Genomic DNA, 19,282 nt, shown 5'->3' on the forward strand with positions numbered 1-19,282 from the left:
GTGAGATCGCTTGCACGGGAACAAACACAAGCAAGTGGCTGGCTGAAACCCACTCACTTTCAACCTTCTACTAGGAGCCTAGAAACATTTAAATTCTTGCTGCCATTCCTTATGCCCCTCTACACTCTGCCTCCTCCTTTACTTCTTGCCACAGAGGCACCTTTGCTCAGTGCTTGTGTGCTTTGTGTGCTGCACCAACTCTGCCAGCACAGGGTTGGGGGCTTGTTTTAGCAAGAACACACGTGCAGTGGAAATGGCTGGGTTTACAGGTGCCTGCTGTCCCTGAAAGTGGTTCATGGGGCACACTTAAATCTCCTTCTTGGCCTGCATTTGCAGCTGCTACATGGTGGGACCCTGAAACCTGCCCAGGTCACGAACATTCCCAATGCTCACAGCCAAACAAAGCCATTAATTCACAAGGATTTGTTTCCAGGTTTCCTTGCCTTTCCCCATAAACAACTGTTGACAGGTCTCGAAAATCCATTCACACTGAATTGCTTCCATAATTTGCATATGCAAATAGAAGCAATTCAAAGTTAAGTGTCAATTTCCATAAACATTACAATATCTGGCTTGTAAATATACATGTACATGTGAAATACTAAGCCTAATTAGACCTCAAGAGTATACATAAATAACTTTTATTGTTTTTTTTCATTTTGAACCTATGCTTTCAGGCACTTGAACTCCAAAAACAAGAGTTTATTGGTTGCATTTTGAGATATATTCTGCATCTGATCCTTTAACTTTGGGAGCTGCAGAATGATGCTAATTTAAACTAATTTACAGAATGAAATAGTTCCCCAGGAGCTCCTTTTTCCACAGGTCATTTTTGTTACTTGGGACTGGATAAGAATAATATATCAATGCTAAATAAGTCTTCTGCTAACAATTTCAGGTCTACATGGTGATATTGAATGAATAGGGCTCATATTTTATTTCAGGCAAGTACATGCTAAATTTCTAAGCAGCAGGATACCTCTGGCTTTAATAATGAGAACTTTTTGTGAATCACACACCAGCTTTTGTTACAGGTAGATAAAAATATGAAAAGAAAACAAAGAAGCATTGATCTGGTTCCACAGTATACATAATATATCTGTGCTTATTAGCTATCGTTGCAGACATTATGGTTCTTACCTCAAAGTTTATATCAGATTCAACTCTAATGAAATCAAAGAGTCACATAAAGTTTGATGCATATCAAACAAAGCTTATTCCCATTTTCAGAAATATTTCTCTTTTCCTCTCTCAAGGCTTTAAGTAAAAACACCAAAACCTGATCACACAAATCCACCGTTCTTACAATTTTAAGGAATATGCATTTTCTTCAATTCAAGAAGAAAAAAGCACATGCAGACGTATGTAAAAACAAAAGGTAGTCGATGACAGATGTATGCAGGATTGGTCATTTACCAATATTTATTTAATGTTTGCATCTCTCTTGTTTCTACTGATACATTTAAGGGTTGTTTGGAGATAGTGAATAAATAACACAGTACAAAATTCATATCCAGTCATACATTAAGAACTAAGCTTGAAATTGAATCTTAAATTTACACATACAGCCAGCTCCTGCATAAAAAAAACATACTTTGTAAAATCTTCAGGCCAGGACTACCCCTTTGTTTTACAAAATAACTTCTGCAATGGGACACTGACAGTGCCCACACACCTTTACGTTTTACTGCTTTTGATAGGCCAATTTCTAGTTGCAGCCAAACAAGAAAACCTTAACTACTGTGTATACAAACACTAGTGTTAAATAAATCAGTCAACACCTAATATTCTAAAATATTTACAGTATCTATGGACTTTTTTCCATAAAGCCTCCTTGTACATATTTCTGAAGAAAAAACGATGTTCAGCTTTTATGGTGACAAGAAGAAGATTTGGAGACAAATTTTGGGAATATTTTAGAAATAAAGGGGAGAAGATAAAAAGGTAAAATATAGTATGAGTGTTAGAGATGCTGTGTGGCCTAATGCTAGTAAAAACAAGTTGGTGAAGACACATACTGAGTGGAGACCCACTGAGAGAAAGAAAGAAGGCACAGGAGGGCAATGAAGGGGAAAAAAAAAATTGGTGTTTCTAGAAAGCCGGTGTGGTCCTTGCGGTATTTGTGACAGAACTGCTGGAGTCGTATTGTTATCATTATTTTGAAGAAAGATTAAGAGAACACTGTTTCCTGTCTGTGGCATTTCTCCCATAAGACTATCATGGATACATTTGCAAAATCCTTGGATTTCTCATTTGAATCAGGACCCAGTAGGAAATGAGGCTATTACATTTCTTCTGTGGCATTATGCTGCCACATCCATCCACAGAGCTCTAACACATACATGTTTCACAACACATCAGAGTTCAGCTCACCTGACAGAAGGCAAATATGACAAGTTTCAAAAATAGCAGCACAGCTAAACTGCAATTTTCCCCTCTAACCAGCATGTTCTAATCTCTCAGCTTTGATCTCCTCTTCATCTGGGAAACCTGACACTAAACACTGCAGGCAAATTTGTTTCACCTAGCTGCAAGTGCTTCCTTTGGGACAAGGCCATGAGTGAAACTCATGGGCTTTATCTTTCTCCCATGCCTAAGTTTAAACTTGAACTGCAGAAGGACACCTATTCCACAGTCTGGGAGCTTTTAAAAGATAAATCCCAGTGGAGATGACACAAAAAGCAACTAAACATTTACAGTTCCAGCTAGCTTACAGTAATGAATGACTATACCTGTCACCTGTACCTTCCTCTGGCTCACAGCTAGACTGTGGGAGAGTTTAGCCATCCAGACCTGGATGAATATGGCTAAGGCACCCTCTGATCACTGGCCACAGCTTCCAAGAGCTCTCTGGGGATGTTTCACTTGTAGTAGAGCAGCTTTCTAAGCAGACCAGGGGTGATAAAACAGGGACAACCACCACCACACAACCCACTACCTTAAAGTCACTTGTTACTCCAGGCAGTTACTGGGCATGCCCCTCCTTCAAGAATACATCAGCACAAATAAAAAGCAGCTTCTCAAAAAGACAAAATCTCAGTACTATAATTGTCATCTTTATCAAATATACTAAATACAACTGAAATTAAACACTAGGCATGTCACATAGGTCTAGCTGTGAGATGCACAGAGCCACTCTACACTCAAGCACCTGGGTGGTCTGCATGTTCAAAGGCCTTGAAAACCACTTTTTTTCCCCAGAGAACTCTCATAATTTTCTTCCTTTTCTACAAATTGGGAATGGTAGATGCTCAGAAGCCATGCAGCACCTAGACATTTTCTGAATGCTCCCTAAAATCCATGGCTGTTTTACAATCATCTCCTCAGAGGGCAAGCTAGAAGTCTATTCATAAAGTATGAAATTTAGTTAGTCCCCAGTGGAATCCCCACTTTGAGACACAGACAAATATTTGATTAGCTAATGGCTAATTAAGGAATAACGTGCTAATTAGTGTTATAATGGATTTTTTTAACACTTACAGAAATAATTAGACCAGGTATCAAGATAGAGTGAGCACAGACATGACTTACACATTGAGGAGAAAATCTGAATCAACCCTTTCTTGAAGTTACCTACATTTAACACCTTGACATGACTGCTATCAATGGCTCTGCTTTTTCAGAAGTTATTTTTGAGTCATCTCTGAAAGTGAGGCAGGTACTCTTTGGGTTCAAAGTACTGCCATATGTTTTAAATCCACCAGGCACTGCGTTTCACCCAAGGAGAGAAGAGCTTACCTACAGAACTGCTCTGATACACCAAAAGCAAAAGCAATCAAACGTAACGGCAGAAATACATTGCAGATAAACTGCTTTTGGACAGTACATTCCAAACTACAGAATCACATAACCTTGGAAACTAAAAACCTTGAGTACATGGAATTAAGGGGAGTATGAAGTTTATGAGAGGTTTTTCAGGGTTAGACCATCTTTTAGTTCAAAAAGTTGTTGGTCCCCTCTTTCTGGTATCCCTCTCCCAGCACTTTGTGTTCTGGTCTGAAATCTCTGTACCTGCATGGCCATGCTGAGCTACATATTGTTTTCTTATGCCCAGATTATCAAGAGCTCTAAATCAAACTGTTCCCTTCATTATTTTTCTCTCAAATCGTCTGCACAATTACAGTATTAATTCTTTGATATTTCCAGGTCACTGAGCAAAGCAGTAAAAAATTCATTCTTGAAATCACATTATAAGGACCTTACTGGAAACATCCTCTTTTGTAATGAACACTAATGAATTAATCAGGTTTTATTTCTTTTGGTGATTAGGTGGTCATTTTGCATATTCTGACTTTTTCAAGTTTAATAAAACTCAGACCAAAGCTAAATGGTACTTTAGAAATTCAATTCAATGTCCTCTATTTAGTTTTTAATCTTACTCAAAGTATTTGTTGCAGGAGAAACAATGATACAGTATTTTGCTTGTTTGGGCATCCAACAAAAAAAAAATCTCTTATCCCTTTGTTTCTAGTTCCATATTTGCAATCCCACCCTTTCCCTCAGAGAGCAATGCAGGGCTGGCTACCACAAAATCACCAGGGTTGTACTGCTTACACAATATGGAAAAATTTTCTCTGCTGATGCCTTCAGGCTTACTAAAAACCATCACTAGTGGCCTGGAGAGATCCTAATTTAGCTCCTCCAAAACTCTTCAATACATCTCAATGAAAACTACTGTTCCCAGCACTTAATGTGCAGGTTTGTTTAACGTTTTCTTTAAGTGTTACACGAATGAAAAGTATGTTATATTCATAGAAGTACTCCCAAGATGCAAAATAGAAATAATTAGAGGAACAGGAATTGTTCCTCGCCTAATAGTGAAAACACACTGCCAGGATTTTTCTTCCAAATAATCCCAGGCTTTTATTGCAGTGTGACAACCATCGATTTCTCCCTGAACCATTTGGTTTCTACTGTCAAATTATTATAATCACCCACTTCTGGTTTACATTCCTTCTTTTTACCTTGTGTGCTATTTTATAGTAGTGATAATAAATCCAAATGTGAATTTTGTTTCTTATAATTCTTATAGCTTCCACTATATTTATTTTACGTCTGTGTGTGTAGATATTTATTTATCATAACCATCTACCCAAACCCAGGGTATAATGAGTAAAATTTTGCACTTCTAGAGTCCTTTATTGATAAACTTGTTTTTTTAGATGTGCATAAGCCTGCTTGTTCACTTGTCTCCATGGAATTGACATGGAATTTAGAACAGAGTCATGAAACAGTTTGAAAAGATGATGGAGGAAAATGTGTTTTTCTAGGTACCACTAAATTTCATGCTTTAAAATTAAATTAGAACATAAATTCACAGCTTTCAGCTTCCAATATATTTAGATGTACTTTAAAATATTAAGTCAAATTATGAGTAATTTGAGGCTAGATGGTCTCCTTGTTTTTACTCTGAAAGCTTTCTTTGTCTTTCATAACCTGTGGTGACGAGGCAGAAAAAAAGCAATTTTTATGAGCTAGTAGCAGACACTTTTTCTGTTCTAATTAAAAGTCATAATTACATTTTTGATTAACCCAGAATGAACAATAAAACAGATTAGTTATCAGCGTGCTACATTTTGTGAAACAATATCGAAGCTTAGAAAATTTCAAGTTCTCTGACATTTTTAGCATAACTAGATAAAGCAAAAACATAAATGCAATTTATGTTCAACAATGTCCAATTTTGACATCTTATTTGAAAAATGAGCAGAATTACCAATCCAGACAAACTTCTATTGCTGCAGATTTTTGTTGGTTCATAAACCAAGTGTTTTGCTTGCATTATTTTAATTAACTTAATTGCACAGTCAGTTGTGGTTTTTTTTTTTTTTTTTTTTAATAACAGCAAAAGTCAGTGTTTGAGTTTTTGAATGTCAAAAATGTCAATGACATATCTTAGAAGGGTGATTTGATGCTTTTAAAGAGAGCCAATATTCAATGTTTTGTTGTTTGGTGGTTTTTTTTTGTTTTTTGGTTTTTTTTTGGTTTTTTTTTTTTTTGTTTTGTTTTTTGTTTTTTTTTTTTTTTTTTAATAACGGAAGGTGTCACACAAAGAATCAATGACCTGACATGATCGAGGCCATGCAGGACACAAGTCAGAAAGGCAGACTCCACCTCAATATGCTGCTGAACCATAATAAAATAACCCACAGGGTGCTGCCCCCTCCCCAAAATACAGAGTCCCCTCATGTCTGCAACACCTTTCATAAAGAGAAACTGGAGTGTTTGGAGTACCTGGGCTTGTAAATGGTTCTACTCTTCTCCAGAAATAATGGTTACCAATCACTTCTGACCCACACACAGCTCCTAGTATGGCAAAGAATAACATCCAGGTTATTTTCAAAGAATGCTAATGCTTCTCTTGGGGTAAAATTGCCATTCAACAGCAAATGGTAGAGCTGGTATTCCACAGCTGTGCATAGGTGGAAAGTTCAGACATGAGTGAAAACTTCCTTCAAACAGCACAATTGGGTTTTAGCCACAAAAGATAATAGATAAAAGATAATAAAAACAATACAGTTAAAGGAAATATAATAAGCAATAGGAAAGAATCAAATATAAAAATCTTCAGAATGTGAAGATGGGAAGGAAGTGTCTAGGGAAGTGCTGGTGCAAGTTCCTGCAATATTCCCTAGGTCAACCACTGCCAGAAGATTCACCACAGATCCCTCTGCAGCAGAAAACTTATCTGAGAAACTTCAACTGTGGAAAGGTGTTTAGAGCATTTTAATAACTAAAATCATGCCACACACTTATAACTATATACATAAACAAACAGATAATTATAATTCATGCAAACTAAGATGGCCTTTACATCTCAATTAAACTTCAGGAGCTGAATCAAGACTGAAATCTAATTCAAACTCACAGCTCGGCTGACATCTGAAATGAGCATCTCAAATTCCTGTCACACTCTAAGAATATCAGTATTCTTTATTAAGAGAGATTTGGGGGTGGGGAGGTTCATTTCTACAACCTTGTGAAGTGTTAGAGATCGAGCTGGGGAGGGTTAAAAACTACTGAAAAGCAATGATCTGTTGGGCAAAACTTATTTTAGGGCTGGGGAAACTTACAAGCCTCAATTCACAAAGTAAATCACTTTTGTGTAGAGGACATGAAAGGCTCAGGGCTCTTGAGGTTTGACTTTGACAAAAGTGAGCTTATCAGAGAGACCATACCTGGATGGATGCTCTCACCACCTTTTCCATTTCTAACTTCTGGCTAAAATTTCCCTACAGCATGTTTTCCTTTTGAGTACTGTAACAGGAAGCAACGAAAAATAAAATTTTATCTCATTTGAAAAATTTAAAAAATGTACCAGACAAATGTACATTTGTCTCTACATGCTGAGAAATTAATACATTAATTTTTGAACAAATGTTTAGAAATTCATAAACATTGACATGAACAAGCAATTTTGCACATTGACTTAATTTGAAACTTGATTCTACTTGTGCATTGGGATAAAAAAAGATGAAGATTAATCTATTATGAGTCTGCTAGCAGAACTCTTAGTGTATTTGAGAGTTTAAAATAATAGTTTTAAATTTGATCAAGTAAAAGCCAGATGCACCTCTAATTACTTTAGACATCGTGCAAAATTCTATTAATGTTGTCATAAAATATAAAGTATCTATATCAGGAATTCCTAGAAGACAATTAGCACAAAATCTACATAAGGTTTAACAGGTTATAGAGAAATTATAAACTATTGAGATCACATGTGATGTTTATATGTTTTAAAAGCAAGCTTCTATGATTCAGTATTACAAAATGCTGTCTTAGGGCTTTCCACATTTCTTATTTCTTCATTTAAATGCATATAAAATAGTAGCTAATAGTATTTTTGTTTATATGAGGTAGCAGTCTTGCATAACAGAAGAAATGCATATATGTGAACAAACCCAGCTTTTATTACAGACTGCTAATGACAGATAAGAAATAATAAGCAGTCCTTCCTCTTCCCTACATAAATGTCTCACTTTTAAAAATTAAGAAAATCCTCCAGATTTTAAATATTCCTTAGCAGTTCAGTGGGAAAACAGACTGTGTTCTCCAAAATAGAAATACATATAGACAAATAGCAAAAAGAGGTGGCATTTTTCCTGTTCAGCAACCTGGAACTTGATACAACTGGATGAAGAGGAGATCAGAAAGAGTCAAACTTTGCTGGATCACAAAGAGAAGGGCAAAGGAAAAGTTGCTTCTGAGAACCTCTAAGGCTCCCAAAAAGACAAGGTTAGTCTCACATTGGTGCAATGGATCAACAAAGGCCAAGCTGCTCTCTGTGCCCATAATTAAGAAATCAATCTTTTTCTTCCAACACTGGCAGTTTCTTTTACAGTTTATATTTGACACAGTTTGTAAATGTGTAAAAATGTAAAATGTAAAAAATAAATGTATCTGAACTAGAAATGCACACCAATTTAAGTGTGTGTGCAACTGTGGGACAGTTGCCCAGGCATGTCAATTCTCTGAACATAAAACCTTGAGTGACGAAACACTCTGAAGAATTTTTCAAGAAGTCTCCTTAAAATTCATTGCTCTTACTGGGTAACTTAAATTTCCTAGTAAAACACACTTTTCATCAAATTTTTAACAATATTTGCATGCATACATTAGGTAACACAGGAAAACAACATGGTTGTAAAATAGTTACTACAATTAACTAATAACCTCCATTTCCACTGTGAAACCTGAAGATGCACCACTCCTGCTTTGAACTAACATGAAAGGAAAGTGACCATCATCAGTAGTTGTGCAACATATGAGATGTGAATAAAGTTCTATTAAAAATCAACAATATTTCCAAAGTATTCATCTTGCATGGTGGCTCACCCTGAAAACAGCACTACAGTTCTTCCTACAATTTTAATTCTGAGCATTTATGCTTCTAGTACCAAAGTTTTTCTTTTGACTTTTAACTCAAATTTTTATCTTTTTACAGGAACTCAACAGTTGCTATATTTCCTTCTATATGTAGCAAGTTGAGCTATTGCAAAGAGTTTCAAAACCTACCAAATCTAGTGACAGAACCTATTCCCACGCCCAGCCCTCACAAATACTTGTGGGTATCACAGAAAAGTAGTACTTATAAAAGTCATACTTATCCCCCACTTCATCCATGGCCATGGCACTCATACAAGTGCACAAAACATTCATTTCAATATTCTATAACAAGTCTCCAATTGCAGTTGCTGGTTAGTTCACAAAAGGACCCCAAAACCAATAACAGAATCTCACACTAAATAGAGTGAGGGAAATTTCACACTGCAAAAGCACACGCAGTATTGACCAAGAAGAAATCACTTTAACTCCAAACTGATTCTTTAAGAGTTGAGGAGAAAGCAGGGGATCTCTTAGAATTAGAAATCACACCTATTTAAATTGCACCCTCTTGATGAGTACACTGGCATAGCAAACCGCAGGCTAATCTCAGTTTTCCACGAATTCCAAGAAAACTTCCAAAAAAATTGCATTCTGCACCAGCTCATCAAAGCTCCTGGTTCATGCACCTCAGAGCAAGCAACCATTCCTTATTCTTGGCAATTTTCCACAGGGCCAGCAGCAACAGAGATGTGTTCAAGAGCATCTGCACCACAGGATTTCCAGCCTAGGTCAGCAATAGCCGTGGGATTTTTTCATTCCACGCTAAATAATGAAATTCTTTCCCTCTCCATCCGTTTGTTCACTGTTTCACCTTTATTCTTTATCTACCAAGTTTTTTGTTTGCCTAGCTTTTTCTGTGCTTTGTAATACTATGTGAGCCACCTAAAAAGTCGTCAGCCTTTCAAACTTGATTAACTAATTCTTTTAAAATACACCTTTGTTGTGGAAGGAAGAAAGCTTTTACTGCATCAGCCAAGCCTTTTCAAGTAGGAGCTGTTCATAGTCTCCAGTTCATTAGGGAAATTAGTAATAGTTTGTACAGTTGGCAAACAAATGAGGATATTGTAACTTGCAATTATGCAGAAATAGAATGAACATTTGGAAAAATTGTGTTCAAGCAGAAAAAAGCTAAAAAGTTTTGAAATTTTTGCTTTACAAACAAGGAGAATAAAGCTGAGGAGCCAATATTCACAGTCATTTAAGTTTTAGAATATGTGGAAAGCACAAGTATTGCTTCAATAAAATAAACAAAGGAATTTATCATCCAGAAAGTATGATTTTGAAGCCTTTGTATTCTAGCAATATAATTAATGACAAAACTCTCAGAAAACAATTTTGTAAATTAAGGGTTCCTCACCTACCATTTCCTTAGCTCCCAATTACCTCCTTGTTCAATGTATTCACTTAAGGAAAACAGCAGTAGGTGGACCAAAATAAAATAATAAAATGAATTAATTTTCCCTGAAGTGCTGCCTGAATTGAGGTTGAACTCTTTTCGGTACAGTGGGTTAGGTACTTAGAGGGTAAGTTTACATTCTGCTTCCTTTCTGAAATGCTGCTTCTATTACAGTATGCTATTCACTGCTGTGCTCTCCTTATCACACTCAGGGAAATATGGTATTTATCTCATTTTATTTAAAGTGACTTGAAAAGTACCCCAGTTTTATACACATCTTATATGAGATGCTCAAAAGTGCTTTTTCTCTTAGAAGACTAGAAGCTTCTGCTTGAACTGTGCTCTGCAGTGGCCCCTGATGGTTAAATTACTTGCTAATTCCTACTTCGCAGAGTTTCTCAGGTTCAGTTAATTTTCCCTGCTCTTCTTTCCAGTTGTCTCTCTGCTGAACTCCTTCAAGTGAGCCAGAAGTTTTTTAAGCCATGGTTGGGGGTGAATTGAAGAAAAAAACATAATCAAACAACTTCAAACATGAAGGAGTAACATATGAAATGGAGATTTTAGAATTAAAATTATTATGGAAGGTTATGGACCAAAACAATATGAGAAACTCAGGTAAAAGGGAAAGTTTTTAGTATTTTTCCATTTCATTTAAACAATGATCTTATTTAAAAAATTAATGGGGCAAATTTAGGGCAAATTTCAAGTCCACTTATATAGTTATTGACAACAATGCTGTCATTCATAGACACAAATAATTACAGATTAAAAGCTTAATTAAATATAAAACATATTTTACCTCTCACTGCAGCTTCACACATTTGCCTTCATACATTTTTTACCTCTCACTACAGCTTAATTTACAACTTGAGACAAGACAAAATCAGCCTGTCCTCCTGGCTTCTATCATATCCTTCAAACCTTCTTGAAACTGGTCTTAGCAGCTGCCTTTTGTTTGCCATTGGGCATTTTCTGCTCTAACATTACAGCAGTGCCCAAAATAAAACAGTAAATAAGCCCCAAAGTCCAGCAGACCATCATTAACTGCTGAATTCAAGGCTGCACTGAATCAGGACATGGAAAGAGAAAGTGCAAAGAAGACCAGAAGACCAAAGTATTAAAACACAGAATCATTTAGGTTGGAAAGGACCTTTAAGATCACCAAGTCTAACCAATAACTTAACACTGCCACGGCCACGACTAAGCCATATTCCCCTAAGCACTATATTTTTAAATACCAGTGGGGAAGTATGTAAAACACACGGAGAGCAGTAATTACTCAGTTTAAAACTCTTTTCTTTATTTAGTCTTCTTTTTAATTTATGATCACAGCATAGGGGCTGCAAAATGGAAAAGCCAGTGGAGCCCACTGCCATCACCTTGTGAACGTGGCTCTGCCACTCTTAAAGCCACCAAATATGTCTGGAAAGGCTATTCTAACATAAATGCCAAAAGTAGAGATATTTTTGGACTGAGTATTGCTGAAAACCTCCAGAAGATGGAAGAAAGATATTTCAGCCCCTTCCACTTTTCTCAAACAACAAAGATTTACTACAACAAGCAGCAGAGGCAGAGATCACAGACTCATGGAACAGCTTGGGTTGGAAGGGATTTCAGAGATCATCCAGTTCCAACCCCCCTGCCGTGGGCAGGGACACCTTCCACAAGAACAGGTTGCTCAGAGCTCCAACAGCCTGCTAAAACTCTTCTAGGAATGGGGCAGCCACAGCTTCTCTGGGCAACCTGTGCCAGTGTTTCATAATAAAAACATGTCTTCCTCATAGAAAATCTAGCATCTTCAATTAAAAGCCATTAATGACTGGATCAATCGTTAAAATATTAAAAATAACCTTTAAAAGCCAAACATTCTGTCTGACAGGAGCTTAAAAAGTAAGAATAATGTGTCACACCAGGACAAATAAGAAAACCTTCATAGACTGTGTTTTTCAAGGAAGAATTCTAAATGAGAATCACACACTCGTTTATCTCTGCTCAACACTTTTCAGTGTGCTAGAAGGCTTCTCATGGGAGATATTTGCTGATATCATAGAAGGCTTTTCTGAAGATTTCCAGCATTCTTATGAGGATTCTAAAGTTCAGCAGTGCTTTAGCAAAGTCAGTCTGTAAATTCCAAGGTTTCTGGGATAAATAAGGGCTTCTGAGGTCTAGAGAGAAGTGCAACTCATGGGAGAAACCAATAAAACTGACAGAATGCCTTATGATCTTTTTATTCCTTGCACAAATGTCTTGCCTTATTTTAGTTAAGTCAGAATGGTAGCTAGCAGAACACAGGCTTAGCATAACTGCAAAACACATGTGAATAAAGTGAGGGCTAGGAGGGATGCAACTCGTGACAGCATAGTTTCTCATAAACAGAATCGCTTTAGCTTTGTAAAAGTTGCTGACTCAAAACTTCAATCCAAAAATATTAACAGAAGTTTTTGTCAAACAGACATTGTGAAAGGTTATCACATCTCATCAGAGAAAAGAAGAAGGGAAAAATCCATCTCCTCCCAGCAGTCCCTCAACTTGTCGGCTTCCAAGAGAATGCTCATTTCACTGGACAAATTAAAAATGTTCTTCAAAGTGTTTCTCTAAAGAATTTCTCACCTCAATTTTCATTTAAAAAGTTCCCATATATTTAGCACACAAATAAGTAATCTAGAACTCCTTATCTTAGCACTACATAAGACTTCACTAAAGCCAAGGTGCTCTGTACCTTGGAGGCCAGGACTGCCCATGTATGCCGTTCATATAATGACCAAGAAGAAAACACTTCTTGGTGAATAAAGATACCACTTAAATGAGAAGCTGGATGTAGGATCTCCAGTAAGAGATGAGTTCTTGATCCAGTTGTTGAATATAAAATTCTGGTGTTCTCCAAGGGACAGTACAACAGAGACATCTTTCTGTTGGATTCCATAAAACAAATGAAATATGGCACCAATTCACCAGCTGAAGCTTATACAGCTCCTGATACTACAAGTCTAACATGCACCCTGTGAACTCAAAACACTGCATTTATCCTCAAAACAGGTAATATTGCTAAAGCCAAAATACAACAAACATCAACAAAGCAAAATAACAGCCCTAGTTGTTACATGTCTACAGTGGATAAATATTAGGAAAGCCTATGTATTTGTTTTGCTTATGTAGGATTTCTTATTTGGTAATGTCACAACACCTTCTACAAAATGAATTATGCTAGAAATGAGAAAAAATTCTGAAGAATTATTTTGGATTCTAACTGACATTTGCATAATCTGAAATGTGAATTCACAGGAGTTAATCTTCTAAGGAACAGTGCGCTTTAGATGAAGGCTATGACAAACGCAAAACAACTCTATGGAGTCTACTCAAATACTGGACTCCAAAATGAGTTTGATCTTTCTGCACCAAGATCAAACTGAAATCAGGTCTATATCATACAGTTGTGCTGGTGCAGTGATACTAACAGATTTTTTTAAAAATCCCTAGAAAAATCACAATCTAAAGGACATATCAGTATGTTTTCCTCTGCATTTCCAAAGCACATAAAGAAACAGTTTTCACAGACTGCAATGAACTCTGGAAAGCAAGTAAGAGCAGCAGTATAGGGCTACAGCTGGTGCACATGTTACTTCTCTAAAACTGCTCTGAGGGGTAGCACAATGGTAGCTATCTAGTAAATATTTTATTCAGTGTCATAATTCAAGCTAAATAAAGTGAAAGTCACCTACTACTGCTAAATACAGTCATTTCTGCAGTCCCTCGCAGTAAGAAGACCAGATGCACTTTCGTCATACCCAAATTACTGTTTGCTGTGGATTTATGAAACTTGCAGCTTACTTGCCTATCAAAATAGTGACAGTATTATTCTGGACACGGGGAAAATTTGAATTTGATCTGGCCATGGGCCAAATCATAGGAGGTGCATACTGAAACACAGTTAATGAGTAGCCAGAAGAAGTGGCCAGTAATTGGGAGCTCAGCTTCTGTTGTAACGAATGCTCATTAGGAACACAGACTGGCTATTTGGCTTCTTGATTTATTCAGTTTTTGACCCATAATTTAAATATTCTGAACTGTTCCGTTTTAAAATACAGGACAAAAAGACTGTATGATCTCACAAATGGAGGTGGCAGTTCCCAAAATATTTACACGTGAAGCAGCCAGTTAATACACTTTGCCATGCATGGGAATTATATCTGACACTAAATAAACAACAGTGATAAATAGTGACAGGGAGGTACCTGTTCCAGAGAATGTTTGAGTCCATGCAAGTTTTGTCTATTCCCTAAAATGTGCTTGGGATTTTTTTTGTTCGAAAAAGGGTGTTGGGAGCAGCATGCTCCCTAGGGTACAGATGTTGGGCAATAATTGTGCCCAGAGATCAAGGAAATGCAGCTCAAGGCAGATGTGTGCCAGTGTGTTTACTACAAGCTAGATGCAGTCACACCCTTTACCAGCCAAGAAAATTGCTGAATCTAATGGGCACTTTGACAGGAACCTGTATCAGCTGGCATTTGGAAAATAAAATTGAGTCAACAAGCAAGCAGATAATGAAGAAAGATGTCATCCGCTCAACAGATAACAAAATCAAACCATTTGAAAAGTGGGAGACAGGCCTCTTCTTGCTTTTCGATAAAACAGAAAATCTAACCCCACAGCTGATGGTGGTGCTGAGAATGACAGCAATTTCTGTAACACAGTTCTGTGCCAGGACCCATTAAGTGCTGAAAATGGATTTGGAATCAGCTGGTAGGAAAGCAAAGTATGCAAGTACCATGATCCAAAATTAAACAGCTGAAATAGAGTAATTCAATTAAATTCTCTAACATTTCAGTGATAAATCACACACGTGATCACTTGCATAGATTACTTGTCTGTGTGGGCCCATCAATAAAAGTTCTGTTGAGGAGTCCTTCCCACAGCTTTCATCCAAAAATGTCCCCAAAAGCATTCCTGAGACTGCTTTGGACAAGATGCTCTCCTAAAAACTGTTTACACATGAGCTGAAGTCTAGAAGTGACCCCTGTCAGCAAACACACAGTGAGTTTAGAGCTCAAACGTATGCCAGGCTGCTCCATCGGCACTGTACATGCTGCATTTCATTGCTCACAGCCTGAACTTCACCACGGTGTGAAATGTAGCTCAAAGAGCTGCAGATGGACTGTACCCAAACGTCTGAATTTCTGATGCTTTCCATGAGCTGCTCAGATCTGTGGGCTGCCATCCAACAGGTTTAGCCAAGCGCAAAGCATGAAAAATTGCTTCAAGAGACTGTTTCTGTAGTCACTTCAGCTGAGCTACTTGAATGCCATGTTCATCACCACAGTAAAAAAAGCCAAAATATCAGAAGGGCCTGGGATCTGTTCTGTTGAGCTACCCAGCTGCTGTGACCACACCACAGCCCAGCAGGGACACCAGGAGACAGAGAGGCTGCAGAACATCACACAAGACACGTCATTCTGACATCTTCCCCAACATCTTCAGATTTTTGAAACCTTGGTCAAACTGCTCACGTCAATGTGCTTAAATCCAAGCTCTCTGAAAGCTCGTTATTCCAATTCAGCCAGAGGAGGGACAATGGCAGGCACTCCCAAACACACACTTGGTAGTACGGGGTGACTTGTGCAAGAAAAGCAGCCCGTGTCAGTCATCTGCTCATGAGGAAAACTCACAAACCCTAATGAAGCAAATTAAGAGCAATTTAAAGGGCGTACAGCTCCTTTAAAAAAGAATACAAACTCTACGAGCAGATAAACATTTACTTCCTAAGATTACTGTGGGCCCTCAAGCAGCCATCAAGAGAGTGCATTAAAGCTCCATACTCTAAAAATATAAGAACTCTATGACTCCCTCACCATTAACAGGCTAACCTATATTTCAATAGGAGAATTAATGCTAGAATGAGTAACCAGGGTCCTCCCTCTACAGTGCAAGCTTACATCCACACATTATTAACAAATCACCAATATACGATAAATCAAAAAAGCAGAGTATGAAGTATCTTGTTAACCCAACAGAGGAGTCATTAAGAAAGATTAAAACCTGTAGAAGGAACCAGGTAAACCCATCAAGGCCTGACTGTTTACCAAAAACAGTAATTAGTGATTAGACATACACGATCTGTATGGAAGAAGTTGTTTTGTTGCTGTTTTCAATAAACAGCCCAAAGAATTATCAGTACTGATTTAAACAGGCATTTACCAACCCAGCCCTTCTTCAGTGACACCCTCTGATCTCACTCTGTGTATAAACCCAACAGCTACTCTTGGAAGAGCTCTTTGTTTCTATACTGCTGTTTAGAGGGGCAGCATAATCCTTCTGGGAAGGCATCTTCCTTTGCAAGGATAAGCTGAAGCAGCACCACAAATCTTCCAGGACAGCTACAGCACTTATCAAGTTTGCCTGGGCTCTTTGAAATCTAACAAAGTGAAAAGTTGATTCAAAGCAAAATAAACATGTTACTGAGTATATACTAGGTAAATAAACATAAGACAGTAATTATAGTATTATATACAACACTAAATATTGCAATGAATGACAATAAGAGACATGAAATAACATCTGTGGTTAAAAGGTAGCCTTGACAACAAAGGACAAACACCTGCCACTGGTTTTGCACCTACTTACCTAAAAGAGTAGCTGGATGTGTTTTTCTTATCTGTAGATCTATTAGTTACAAATACTGATTCAATACAGAAAGCTCTCCCAGTGAAACACATTTTAGGTACAGATCTACCTGTGCAGACCAGCTGGCTTTTCAGACTAAAGTTAGTCACAAACATACCTTTTGCTTTTGTGCAACCAAACTTCTTATCCCTTGCCTGGGCACACAGAACTCTGAATATTAGGTTTCAATGACTTATAGTATTTTTTTTTTAAATATCCAATGATGTTTGCATCATCAGAAACAGAACAAACTAATTTTGATAGCACTCATAATATGTCTTTTTTTAAGAAGGAAAAAAGGATTAAAACATTTACTATTGACCTTTTATATTGGAAGGGACACTGAAAAATACAAACTACTTTCACCTTTACTTACCACTGGTCAGTGCTCTAACTCTGGCAGAAGTACAAATAACTAAAAAATCAAAGTGTTTCAGATATTTACACATGAAATGCAAATATGTATGCTTACATACCTCCCCTATTTTGATCTGTAAACTATATTAAACATCATATTTTCAGATGCAGAAAATGTCAGGCCAAAGGAGCAGTGGCCTTTTTGCTATATGAATGCTTTACTACAAAGACAAGTGCAGGCCTCTCCCCATTTTCCCATCACTATCCTGTTATCCACACTTACAAATGCCCACAGACAAGGAGATAATTTAATTAGCACGCACAATTAAACCAAATGATGGTATCTGGGCCCTTATGTTCTTACTTTCATTATTAAAGCTGATTTTGTAATGATAGTCATCAATTATTTTTCAGATTTTGAAGCACAGTCACAAAATAAGAAAATGTTTCCCAAAAATTACTGTTGAGGGTTTAAAGTTCACATTTCTTGTGGCGGCACTATCAAAATAAATTTTGGGGAATTTTCGAGGGCAGGGGAAAAAAGGACATAATTTTTCATACAGCCAAGAACATTTTGTACCTATAATTTTTTCTATGTCTGCTTCAGGAAAAATTGCCATTTAGGAATCTATCTGGATTTTGTTTAAGAGGTTTGAAACTCTACATATTGGGAGTCAAAAAAAGTGTTATCATTTTAGGTTTGTTGATAGCACTTTGCATTTCAGTAGTAGGATTAGCACAAATACAACACCTCAGTGTATTTAACACAGGAGATTTGCAATGGGAGCCAACAAAAACAATGGAAGTGATTTCTCCCAGCAACACTTACCTAAAAAAACCACATTTGCAATTAAGGGTTTGCCATTCCTGTGTGATATTAACTTTCTGACACTGCTCACTCATTTTCAGCATTTTGTTTGTGCATGGAAGACTGCTGTGCCCTGAGGAATTGTAGACAAAGGGGGGATTTTTACTTCAGTAACTATTCATATTTTGTACTTAGAAATGCACATTATTTAGGGGAAAAAAATTCTAGGCATATTTTTCCACCTGAAATCTTATCTTGTCATGAACAGGATCTCATTTTTTTAATCAAATGATAAATAAAACCAAAGTTCTGACTCTCTAGTGTTATTGACACAAAATATTCTTCCAAAATGCAAACCAGTTTTGGACTAAAACCTCCTCTTACTCTAGTATGTGCAAATCACTTATATGTGCATGCACTTTTGTTTTTTTTTAATTCATAGCTGATGATCTAGGCTTTATACATAGAAATTATGAGGAAATATGGGCTGCTTTGAAAAATGATTTTGCATGCACATCTAGAGCAATTCCTAGTACAAATTAATGTATTTACATTTACATTCTCACTTACTGAGTGTTTCTATAGTCTCAGCTTGTTGTTGCTATTTTGCTAAGGGTCAGGTATGCAAAAATTACCATATTATAAAATTTCTTCTCATAAAAAAAGCTTCCCTGTTTTAAAATCATTATGTTATTGTGATATTTAGCTGTTATTTCCTTGTGAACTTCAAATATATTTCAGCCTAACAAATTCAAATCCCTTTAGTAAACACTCCTTGCTGCTTATCTATACCTTCCTACAAATTTTATACACATTTAAGAACTTTGTCCTTTGTTGTACCTTTGTAAATATTTCCTGAAAATACACCTAAATCCTACAAAACCAGTACTAATTCAGGAGGTCGTGGCACATTATTTTGGGAATTTTCAGCCTGGATTCCTGTTACATGCTCAATCGCATTCACAAGTCAGGGTCCACATCAGCTGAAGTTCAGGTTATAAATGTAATGAATGAAACTGTTCTGACTATGGGTAGGAATGATTGTGAATAATCTCAAATTTATACAGTACACCATAAGTCACTGCCACCTTTTATTGATGTGAGCATGTGCACGTTGTATTTGTTTATGGAAAACAGTTCTTAAGGAAAATTCTCATAATGTTGCAGCATATGCT

This window comes from Vidua chalybeata, chromosome 7 (assembly GCF_026979565.1).
Source record: "Vidua chalybeata isolate OUT-0048 chromosome 7, bVidCha1 merged haplotype, whole genome shotgun sequence".
Taxonomy (NCBI): domain Eukaryota; kingdom Metazoa; phylum Chordata; class Aves; order Passeriformes; family Viduidae; genus Vidua; species Vidua chalybeata.